Source organism: Meleagris gallopavo, chromosome 1 (genome assembly GCF_905368555.1).
Source record: "Meleagris gallopavo chromosome 1, MGAL_WU_HG_1.1, whole genome shotgun sequence".
NCBI classification, from domain to species: Eukaryota; Metazoa; Chordata; class Aves; order Galliformes; family Phasianidae; genus Meleagris; species Meleagris gallopavo.
In genome coordinates, this window is record NC_139404.1 from 155293189 (window position 1) to 155304467 (window position 11279).

General features: G+C 36.2%; 2 pseudogenes across 1 annotated transcript in view; both read left to right on the top strand.

The window, feature by feature from the left end:
• The window catches only part of LOC146545730 (uncharacterized), a 49904-nt pseudogene extending 41979 nt beyond the window's left edge, over positions 1–7925 (top strand). The window contains exon 3 of the transcript XR_014880956.1: positions 1–7925. This exon is cut by the window's left edge and continues 27862 nt beyond it. The product of XR_014880956.1 is annotated as an uncharacterized LOC146545730 (transcript).
• The window catches only part of LOC146545731 (uncharacterized), a 33396-nt pseudogene extending 25471 nt beyond the window's left edge, over positions 1–7925 (top strand).
• Positions 7926–11279: the final 3354 nt, after the last annotated feature.

The following is an 11279-nucleotide window of genomic DNA, read 5'->3' on the forward strand; positions in this document are numbered from 1 at the left end:
GTGAATTATGGGACAAAATAGATACTTGCAGTTCTTTTTCATTTTCTACTGCTTCAGATTATTCTGAAACACTTATTTCCCAATATCTTCAGTCACTACATTCTTTCTTTTTTCGCTCTGGAAGATGAAATAAAACATTTTAATCTAGCAATGGATTAATTTATTCATTCATTCATAGTTACTTCACACAGTTACAGATTATAAGCTTGTCATTTCCTTATATACTAAGATATTTATTTCTTTATTGGAAACTCATAGAAGGAAAATATTCAGTTGAAATCAGATGAGAATGTTTTTAAAATCAGTTTTACAAAACAGAAACTAGAAAAATAACTTTTGATCAATTTCTACATATTACATTCTTGAGTTCATAATACTTTTAATTTTATTCTTGAGTTGAACACTCAGATTTATTTTATTTCTAGTTGAAAGACTCTTAAAATTTCAAACTAGAATTCTGCATTGCCATAAATGCAAATTCAAGTTTAGCTGTGTGCCTTGGCAATCATCATAGTATTTGTTTCTTTTATTTTCCTCTGGAGAAATTCTTTTTTTCACAGAATGTTGCCAAATTCATATGATTATAGGGAAACAGATAACCACTGTATTTTTTTTAACTGGTGTTACAATACTGCACATAAGTAGAAAGTAATGAATTTTACCTCATATTTTTAACATGACTAATGCCAACTTCACGTTAATTTTGTATTGACAATCCAGCTATACTTTGTGATAATTTTAAAGATTTAATCTGACCTACTGTTGCTGTTGTCATCATTATTTTAGATCCCTATCATTTATTTCTCAATTAACCTCTCAGAATTTCAACATCCTTTGGTCTTGAACATACTGTATTATTTCAACATTTCTATCTTTTTTTTTCATCTAATTAAAGTCATATTATTTGTTACAATTTGCTTTGTAAAGCACTTCATAGAATCATAAAATGGCTTGTTAGAAGGGACCTCAAGGATCTTTAAGTTCCAATCCCCTTTTTGCATGCAGGGCTGACAACTGTTCGATCAAGTACTAGACCAGGGCCCCATCCACACTGGCCTTGAACAACTCCAGGGAAAGGGCATACAAAACTTCTCTGCACAGCCTGCTCCAGCACCTCACCATCCTCTTCCCTCTCTTCTTTGAGAAATAAAGTTTTCTTTGGTTTCCTTTACTTCATTTAATTAAATTCTATTCAAATATTCCACTGTTTCAGAATGAAAAATTTTCAAAAACATATTTTATTAAATCTTCTCTTCAGCTGACCCCATTGTTTGTGTTTGTTTGAAAAGTAAAATGTTTTCTAAATGTTTTCCCATTATTCTCTTTATGAGGTAACTACTTTATATGTCTCAAGGTATTTTTCTTAATTTACTCTGCGCCAAGTACTATGTCTCAAAAATTACTCAAGTCAGAAATTCTTACAGAGGTCTGGCAGAGTACTGCAGTACAGAGTACTCCTAAGGACAGTTCACTCCCTCATAAAATATTTTTGAGCTAGGTGAGATGAGTATCCTTTTGAAAATTTATGTATGTATTTATTTATTTATTTACTCAATTGACAGGACAGGCATCAATGTTTAGGGCTTGATACAATTGCTTATATGTCAGCATGCATTCCCCTTTGAAATCTCCAGAAAACATCCTGTGTGGTCCCTTGCTGTCCTCCCACTACCATTGCTACCACAAACTACTAAACTATATCTCGTAGCTCCTCATCCAAATGCCTCTTGAATACTGCCAGAGATGGCGACTGCACCATGTCCATGGGCAGGCCATTCCAGCGCCTGACCACTCTCTGAGAGAAAAAATTTTTTGTCGTGTCTAAATCTCCTCTGGCACAACTTGTGGCCATTGCCTCGGGTCCTGTTTGTTGCCTGAGAGAAGAGGCCAAACCTCTCATCACAACCTCCCTTCAGAAAGTTGTAGAGTGTAGTGAGGTCTCCCCTGAGCCTCCTCTTCTCCAGAATAAACAATCCCAGCTCCCTTAGCCACTCCTCCTAAGACTCGTGCTCCAGACCCCTCATCAGTTTTGTCGCCCTTCTCTGGACACGTTCCATGGTCTCAATGTCTTTCTTGTAGTGAGGGACCCAAAACTGAACACAAAACTCGAAGTGCGGCCTCACCAGTGCTGAGTACAGGGGGATGATTACCTCCCTGCTCCTGCTGTCCACACTATGTCTGCTGCAGGCCAGGTTGCTGTTGGCTCTCTTGGCCACCTGGGCACACTGTCAGCTCATGTTCAGCCGAGCATCAGCCAGCGTCCCCACATCCCTTTCCTCTTCACAGTCATCCAGCCACTCAGCCCCAAGCCTGTAGCGCTGCATGGGGTTATTGTGGCCGAAGTGCAGGACCTGGCACTTGGCCTTGTTGAACCTCATCCTATTCACCTCAGCCCAGTGATCCAGCTTATCTAGATCCCTCTGAAGGGCCTCCCTGTCCTCAGGCAGATTGACACAGCCTCCCAGATTGGTGTCATCTGCAAACTTACTGGGGGTACACTCAATTCCCTCTTCTAGGTCATCAATAAAGACATTAAACAAGATGGGCCCCTGTACCGATCTCTGAGGGACACCACTTGTAATGTGTTGCCAGCTGGACTTAACTCCATTAACCACTACCCGTTGGGCACAGCCTTCTAGCCTGTTCCTTACCCAAAAAAGGGTATACTTGTCCAGGCCACAGGCAGCCAGTCTCCCCAGGAGAATACTGTGAGAGGCTGTGTCAAAGGCTTTGCTGAAGTCCAGGTAGACTACATTAACAGCCTTTCTCTCATCTACCAGGCTGGTCACCCAGTCGTAGAAGGAGATGAGGTTGGTCAAGCACGACCTGCCTTTCATGAATCCATGCTGGCTGGGCCTGATCCCCTGGATGCCATGCACGTGCCGTGCTATCTCACCTAAGATGATTTGCTCCATAACTCTCCCTCGTACTGAGGTCAGACTGACAGACCTGTAGTTCCCTGGATCCTCCTTATGGCCCTTCTTGTAGATGGGAATCACATCAGCCAGCCTCCAATCCTCTGGGACCTCTCCAGATAACCAGAAGAGCAGGTAGATGGCAGAGAGGGGCTTGGCAATCATCCCCACCAGCTCTCTCAGCACCCTAGAGTGAAGCCGTCCAGTCCCATGGACTTGTACCAGTCCAGATGGAGGAGGAGCTCTCTAACTGTCTCCACCTGAATCACTGGGGATGTATTCTGCATAGCATCCCAGAATTCCAGATCAGGGCGTAAAGTGCTCTGTGGATAACTGATCTGCCTATTTAAGGCAGATGTAAAGAAGGTGTTGAGGACCTCAGCCTTCTCCTTATCCTCACTAATCCTCAGTGATCACATTCACTGGTGCATCAAGGAAAGGATGGAAATTCTCCTTGGTTCTTCTCTTACCACTGATATATTTGTAAGAAGATTTCTTATTCTCTTTTATTGCAGTGGCCAGTCTGAGTTCAAGTTGGGCTTTTGCCTTCCTCTCTTCCTCCCTACATACTTTAACAAATTCCTTGTAATCTCCCCGAGTAGCCTGTCCCTTCTTCCAGAGGAGATAGACTCTCTTTTTCTTCCAGAGTCTCAGCAATAGTTTCTGGTTCACCCATACCGGTCTTCTTCCCCTACGGCTCACCTTACAGCACTCAGGAACAGTCTGCTCTTGTGCCTTTAAGATTTCCATCTTGAGGAGCATCCAGGCTTCCTGGACCTCTTTACCCTTAAGGAGTGACTTCCAAGGGATCCCTGCAACAAACATCCTGAACAAGTCAAAGTCTGCCTTCTTGAAGTTCTTGAAGATAGCAATTTTGCCAGCCACCCTCTGACATCTCCAAGAATAGAGAACTCTACTATTTCATGGTCGCTCTGCTCAAGACAGTCTGCAACCTTTACATCTCCCACCAGTCCTTCTCTGTAAATGAAGAGAAGGTAGAAGGTCTAGAACAATCCTCACACTCTTCTTCAAGAAGCAGTTATTGCCTAGATGGGATTTTTTTTTTTTTGTTAAAGTTATTACTTTTCTTATGCACTTAATTAAAAAGCGACTTGAAACAATGGAAAGAAATTATGATTGGCTTCTATTATTAGTAGTATTTTATTTTCTTAGAAATAAGATGGATTCAGCATGCCCATATCTTAAGGAAGAGACTGACTCACGTCAGTTAACAAACTCATATGGTTTTCTTTAAAAGAAACATTTATAAAGTTTCTATGTTTCCTTGGCCAGAGGGAGAGACCATGTTTTTATTTATTTACTTAGAACGATGCAAATATCACTTTATCACACGTACTGTTTGAATCTTATTTTTTTTTATAGTGTTCTGACACCACTTCTAAGAAAGAGAGGCTTCAACCACTTTAGTTATTATCATCTTGTATCCTAAGGTTATTCCAGGCTTTGTTATGGCCTGAGAGTCACATAAAAAGGAAAATTCATGAGCAGGTTTTTTCCTTTTTTTTCCTGCTCTCATAGAAAACACTGCTACAGTGATGGCAACATCCACCATCACTGTCCCTTTGCCAGTTTGTAAAGAGCTGTGTGCACTGACAGGAGCATGGTCAGGTAAGATGGAGGAAGAGCTGCGGATGTAAAGGGGATATACTGGCTCCCTGGTACCAGTAACCTCAGGACAAATGGAGAAAGCGATTCTTTGTGATTTGAAGATGTGAGTGATTCTGCTTCAGTTTCAAAGAACACTGTTAAGAAAGTAGTTTCTGAAATAAGTTGCGCAGGTGTGTGAGGTAATAGAGTGAGTACAAAATGATCTTTTGGACTGAAGCACTTTATACAATGATTTACTTAAAATTAATCAAAATTTGCAACAGAGTTTAGTTTATTTCATTTTCTTTTTTTATGTTTTTGAACTAATGAAACATTTATGTAAAGCTTTTGCTATTGTTTGAAATTTTTCATGCTTTGGATAAAAATGGTTTGAAAATAAATAACTTCTTCAACAGTAATGATTATACAGGTAATAAAAGGAACAAGAGACCAATCCCTGCCCCTTCGGCCCACAGGCATTGATGCCTCACATTCTTCCTGATTAAGGATAGCAAATGTGTTGCAGATTTATCTTGGATACAGCCAACTGAAGCAATTCAGAGCTGACAATTCAATGGGGTGAACAATAAAGAGTTTTAGCAGTCGAGCTTACTTTGTGGCCATCTTTTATGTAGTGGTATGGACTGTAACTGAGAGGACATTTTCTGAATTCCCTTTTTTTTTGTATTAGAGAGAAATGAAGAAATTGAGATTCTCTTTTTCTATTTTTTGTTTTGTTACTTTTATTTGTTTATTTGTTTTTGTGTTTTGTTTTTGTTTTTTAATTTCTGGAGTGCATGAGGAAGGGGAAAGGGAAAAGGGAAAAGAGTAAAAATGTAAGTAAAAAAAAATTTAAATAGTATTTTTTGTTGCTTTCCTGAAAGAAAATATAAAAGCATAAACTGGAGTACCGTATTTCACTCTAAATTGTAAGAGAAAAAAGTAAGATCTCTGTAATACAAGTAGGTTATTCCTATAAAAAAGAGGAAAATATGATCTTAAACAAATACAAAAATAAACTTTCTTCCCTTTTTATGTATCTCTGTGTTTGTTGGGATCTGGTTTGAATTATGGACAGAGAAGTCACAATCACAATCACTACATTGAAAGGAGGTTTTAAAATAGCTCATAAAAGCAATCTCAAACAGTTTCTAAATCTTATATTTCTTTTGTTCAATAACTCAATCAAGAAGCAACATAGATATTCCCAAAATCTTGGATTTAATGCAACCTAAACTAGGAAAAATGGAAAAGTATTTTGCTCTTTTTTTGTTTGTGTGTTTTGTTTCTTTGTTTGTTTGAATTAAGTGTTCAATCTTCAAAGTACATACCTCAAGGACCATGAGTATGCAAAATCTACACCCAGTTTCCTATAAGATGTAATCAAAAAGCATGATTATTTTTTTTTGTTGTTAATGTTTGAATTCTTAGTTAAATTCAGAAAAGAATTAGTTGACTCTAAAACTGAGTGTTATGTTCACATTTCTTCAAAATTAAGGCTAAGATTCATCCAATTAGTAGGCATGTACAATAAAGTCTGTAGATTCAGGAGTAAAAGCTCTAGCTGAGTATTTATATACTTACTGCTATGTATCATAGGATAAGCTGATTCCTTACGCCACTTTACTCTGTTAAGCATTGCAGACCTAAAGCAGGTAAGAAAAAAGATGCTAAATTTCTGCTACAAAATTCTGCTAAAAACTGATAACTATGATTATATCAGAAGTTATGCACCTTTGTTTCTACATAGCAAGATAAAAATACTTGCCACTTTCCAAATAGAAAATAGAAAAAAATATATTATGAGAATCAATATAAAATACATAACAATGCAATTACTATGAAAGCTATGTTCAGAGCAAAAGCAATTTCTGATATTTTCATGCAAATAATTACAAAAAAAGTGACTTGTCATACAATGACTGTTTTCAAACTTGGTAATTCTTTTTCAAACAGACTTTTAGTTGATAAAGGTTGCTGGTGATACACTACATTGTCATTTTACTTAATTCCATTTGTCAAGTTGCTAAAGAATAAGCATGATGCAAATCATTATCTTATTGCATGCAGCCATGCAAAAATAAATAAATAAATAAATAAACAACCAAATAAATAAATAAATATTTTTTTACTGATGTTCCTTCTGGAGTGCCATAGAGATCTTTTCTTGGTGCAGTATATTCAGAGCCTTTCTTCACTGCGCAGAAAGATAGTAAATAAATACATTGGTTACTAGTAGAAAAATCCAGATTTTCCTTGAGCTTAAATATTTACAAATACTGAAGAATAGCGAGAACTAGTCAGTTGTACAGGCAATACCTGGATTGCTTGACAAGAAGGATCGTGTGCATTGTATATTTGAGTATGGTTTAATGATCATAAAAAAAAAAAAAACAGAAAAAAAATACAGTCTCATTCAACATTCAATTCTGAGTTTATGGAGAATGAGGAGGATTTTGAAATCACTGCAGAGAACCATTGTTGACAGCTGTGTGAGGTCCCTAAGCAAAGCTGTAGCCAAGAGAACACCATCATCTTTATCTATGTGATTTTGAGTCCTATTTCAATTATCTTTGAATAGCCATAGCAACTGGTAGAAGTTTATGACAAACAGAAGAGTGCAAGAAGGAGAAAAGGAAAGATCAAGGGAAATACAGGTTGGTCAGTCTCACTTGAAGAAGAAGATGAAGAAACTCCTCCCGGTAAACATTTCTAAATGCATGAAGAACAAAAATCAAGCAGTTAGTATGGGTTTAAGTAAGGAAAATCATGCTTGACCAACCTTCTGCAATTGACTGATTAGTTTAGTGGATGAAAGGAGAGTAGTTGATGTCATTTACCTCAACTTTACTAAAGCCTATAGCCCTGTCTTACATAATTTCCTTGTAGACAGGCTGAGAAAGTACAGGTTAGAAAAGTGGAAAGACTGGCTAAATGAGTGGTCCCGGAAAACTGAGATCAGTGATGTAAAACTAGAAGACAGTCACTACTTAAATAACCTAGGGACCTATTCTGAGGCCAACACAATGCACCATCTTCATTAATGATCTGGATGAAGGGATAGAGTGTACCCTTAGCTTTAGCAAATTTACTGATTATGCAAAATTGGGATGGATGCTTGAAGGACCAACTGATATTGCTGCCATTCATTGACAGGTTGAATTCTCCTTCACTGGAGAATTGATCTAACAGGAATCTAATGCAGTTCAGCAAAGGGAGATGCAAAATCTTACATTTCAGAAGGAACAATCTCATGCACCAGTAATGCAAGGGATCAACAAGCTGATAAGTAGTTCTGAACAACCAACTGATCATGAGCCAGCAGTGCACCCTTGCAGTGAGAAAAGCCATCAGTATCTTGGCCTTAAAAAAAAAAAAAAAAAAAAAAAAAAAAAAAACATTGTCAGCAAGTTGAAGGAAGTAATCCTTCCCTGCTTCTCAGCACTGGTGAGGCCACACTTGAGTGCTGCTTTCCTTCTGGACTTCATGGTATAAGAGTCCAATGAAGGGCCATGAAGATACAGAAGGAACTGTATCATCTCTCACATGAGGAAGGGCTGTAAGTGTTGAGACTCAAGCCTGTAACAGAGAAAATTCAGGGGGATTCTTATCAATTTGCATTAGTCTGATGAGAAGGAATGAAGAAGAAAGAACAAAGCTTTTCTCAGTAGTACCCAGTAACAGGACAAGATGGAAGAGACAAAAGTTAAAACACATGAAATTCCAGTCAAACACAATGTAATTTTTATATATATATATACATACATACATATATACATAAATGTGCGACCGTGGATATGGCAGGTTTCCCAGAGAGGTTATGAAGTCTCCATCTATGAAGATTCTCAAAGGCAAACTAGCAGCATGGTCCCAAACATCTTATTGTAGCTGATATGCTTGAGCAGAGGGCTTGAATTAAATGATTCTATGAGGTGCCTTCCAACATTACCTACTCTGTGATTCTGTGATGAAGAACTGGAAATCTGCTTTAGTAAGTAGTTGTATTTAGTCAGCATGTCCACAAAAAAAAATTAAATATATATTCTTTGTAGATATCTATTTGACAAAAAAAAGGATAATAAAATAATTTATTAACCCATTAGTTACAGAAAGTTCAGAGTTTAAAAGCTTAACCAAGGTAAATTCAGTTTAAAATATAGGATACATTTTAGCAGTTTGAATAATGAAAGATTAGAGTAATTTAGTTTAAAAATTAAGTTCAAATGACTATTTCCATAAGCAGTATTATAAATAAATAAAAAGTTTTGCTTTCATAGCAGATCTTGAGGTATTTTTCCACCTATGTATTGTGAGATAAATATATTAATCACTACGTTTCTAAAATGTTCTTATTTAATATGTGGGTCTAATCTGTAAATTATATCTCTGCGGCAATAGAGACAGCTGGAGATTTGGAGCAAAATATTCAGAACTAAACAGCATGTCTTCATTGCTGAAGTCAAGACACTTTAGAACCTCTCACATGAATGTTCACTTCTATAACTTCACTCAATATTAAAATTTAGTAAAGTCAATATAACAACAATGAATGAATCAAAAAGGCCAGGATCTGACAGCAATCCAGAGGAAAACAAACATTACTCCTATGCTATGAGTAGGAGATACCTATACAAGGACTGAATTTTTTTCTCTTACTCTGGCTCCTTTGGAAGACTGAAAATAAGAATGAATCTCCTGAAGGTGGAGTTAAAATAAGAAAAATAGAAAAGAATGGAAGAAAGAATAACTGCACTCTGTCAGACAATGCAAGCAACATTTCTAAATTTTCTAGCCAAGTACTAGTAGAAGTTATTGTGCTAAAGGAATGATCTGTTACTATTTTAAATGTTTCTTCCTTGGCTGTTTATTTCCACATCTGATTAACACAGGTAACATTGAAGCACTCTCTTACTGTATTGCAATACTGTAATCTGGAGAAGAAAGAATTTGAACTTTATTAGTGATATTTAAGTGAAATATTATCTCTAATTATCAATCTGATTTAAAAGCTAAAATTTTATTGTTGTATTTTCTTTTGCCTGTCCTGTGGAAAGTGGAAATAAACTGTGATTAAATATCCTCTTTTGTTCCTTTACAAACTTCTTCATTTTAGAAAAAAGAGGCCTTGCACCTTTGAGGCACTGAATAGGTGGCTTCAGAAGATCATAAACACATCTGCTGTTGAAGTAAAAAGCTTTGTATGCTGAGTACCACAGATTAGATTCTCTCCCAGTGTTAGTGCATTCATCTTGCTGAGAGGCTTCATCATTTCCACTAACGAATAGCAGACTCTTTACAAATTTGTTCAGTCCTAATTTCTGTGGTCTGATCCACACTAACTGGAGTGCAAGGACATTTGGTTGGATATGCTTCTGAAACATTCTTTGTAGTGTGTGCTATTATTCATTAAATGGGAAAGGATATATATTTTTTTTTCATTTAATGGTGTGATCAAATAAAACACTTATATTTGGGGGTTGAATTACACAGTCACAGACACCACAAAAGTAATTACCATTGGGTAGCTATGCCACTGAGGGTGCACAGTGATAAACAATGCACTTTAGGAGTACACTTTTGTCTTTTAAGTTGGGCTTCTTCCATAAACCATCTGGAAAAGATTTTTAAACAAGTTATTAAGGTCAGGGTTATTCTGAAGAATGTTCCAGTGTTTCCCTGATAATTGCTTGGATTCCACCTACCTATTCTTTAACCTAGTGACATGGCTAATAGAAAGTTATTTGTGCTTTGATGCCGTGTTGTTTCAATAAGAGCTCCACTCATGCTTTCCTAACTTAAGGTTTATTCTTGGCATGAGGAAATTGTACTTAAGAAAAGCACCTATAAAATAAATAAAACTTCTTACTCAGCCTATTAGACCTTTTCAATAAGGGCCTTTATGTTAGAGAATCTCTTGAATATAAAATGTTATTTAATCAGTAAGCCCTGGCTTTTATTAAACTCAACAATTTTTGTATTATTATTATATTTTTGCTTGTGAATAGGAGTATTTTCTGTGATAGGCAATATTTCATCTTGAAATTTGTTAGTAAAACCATGTATCAAAATAATGTCTCTATTTCCCATTATGCTCAATATGAAAATGAAATATTTTATGAATATTTCTTTGCACCTGTCAAAATAAACAAAATTTAATTTCCAGAATAATTTGTAATGAATTGTAAACTTCAGGTTTTTCTTAGTAATTGTGTTTTCATCATTTCAATGTGGAAATGAGTAAGATTCATGCATGTTTTTCTTTGCATATAAAACATGTCAGTTTGAAATCGACTGAAATAAATGAGAAAGCTTATGGAGTAAAGTACTATTTTGTTCCCAGGTAAAGTATCACAGTATAGATCCAGATAGAGGAGATCTCCTCAATATCATAAAAATCATACCGTGTGCATTTTGTGAATGAAATTATTATTGCTCACAAGACTAGCAGAAACAACAGAGGTGTCCATGAGGAAGGAATGAAGGATGTACTCTCCATTCTCTTGATATTAAAAATAAATAAATAAATAGTAAGGGTACTAGTAATTAAAATTAAAAACAGTTCTGACAAAGCTGCCTGTTGAGAATATACAGAAGGACATTCAAAGTGCTTTTAAAGGACATGAAAAAATAGTGTCTTGAAGGGAGTAAATTAAAGAAAAAAAAAAAAGGATATCTATTTCCTGAATTCTAAACCCCTTATGAAATCTGAGATTGTCCAAGATCTTTGGACATAAGCAAAAGACTCAAATGGTAAAT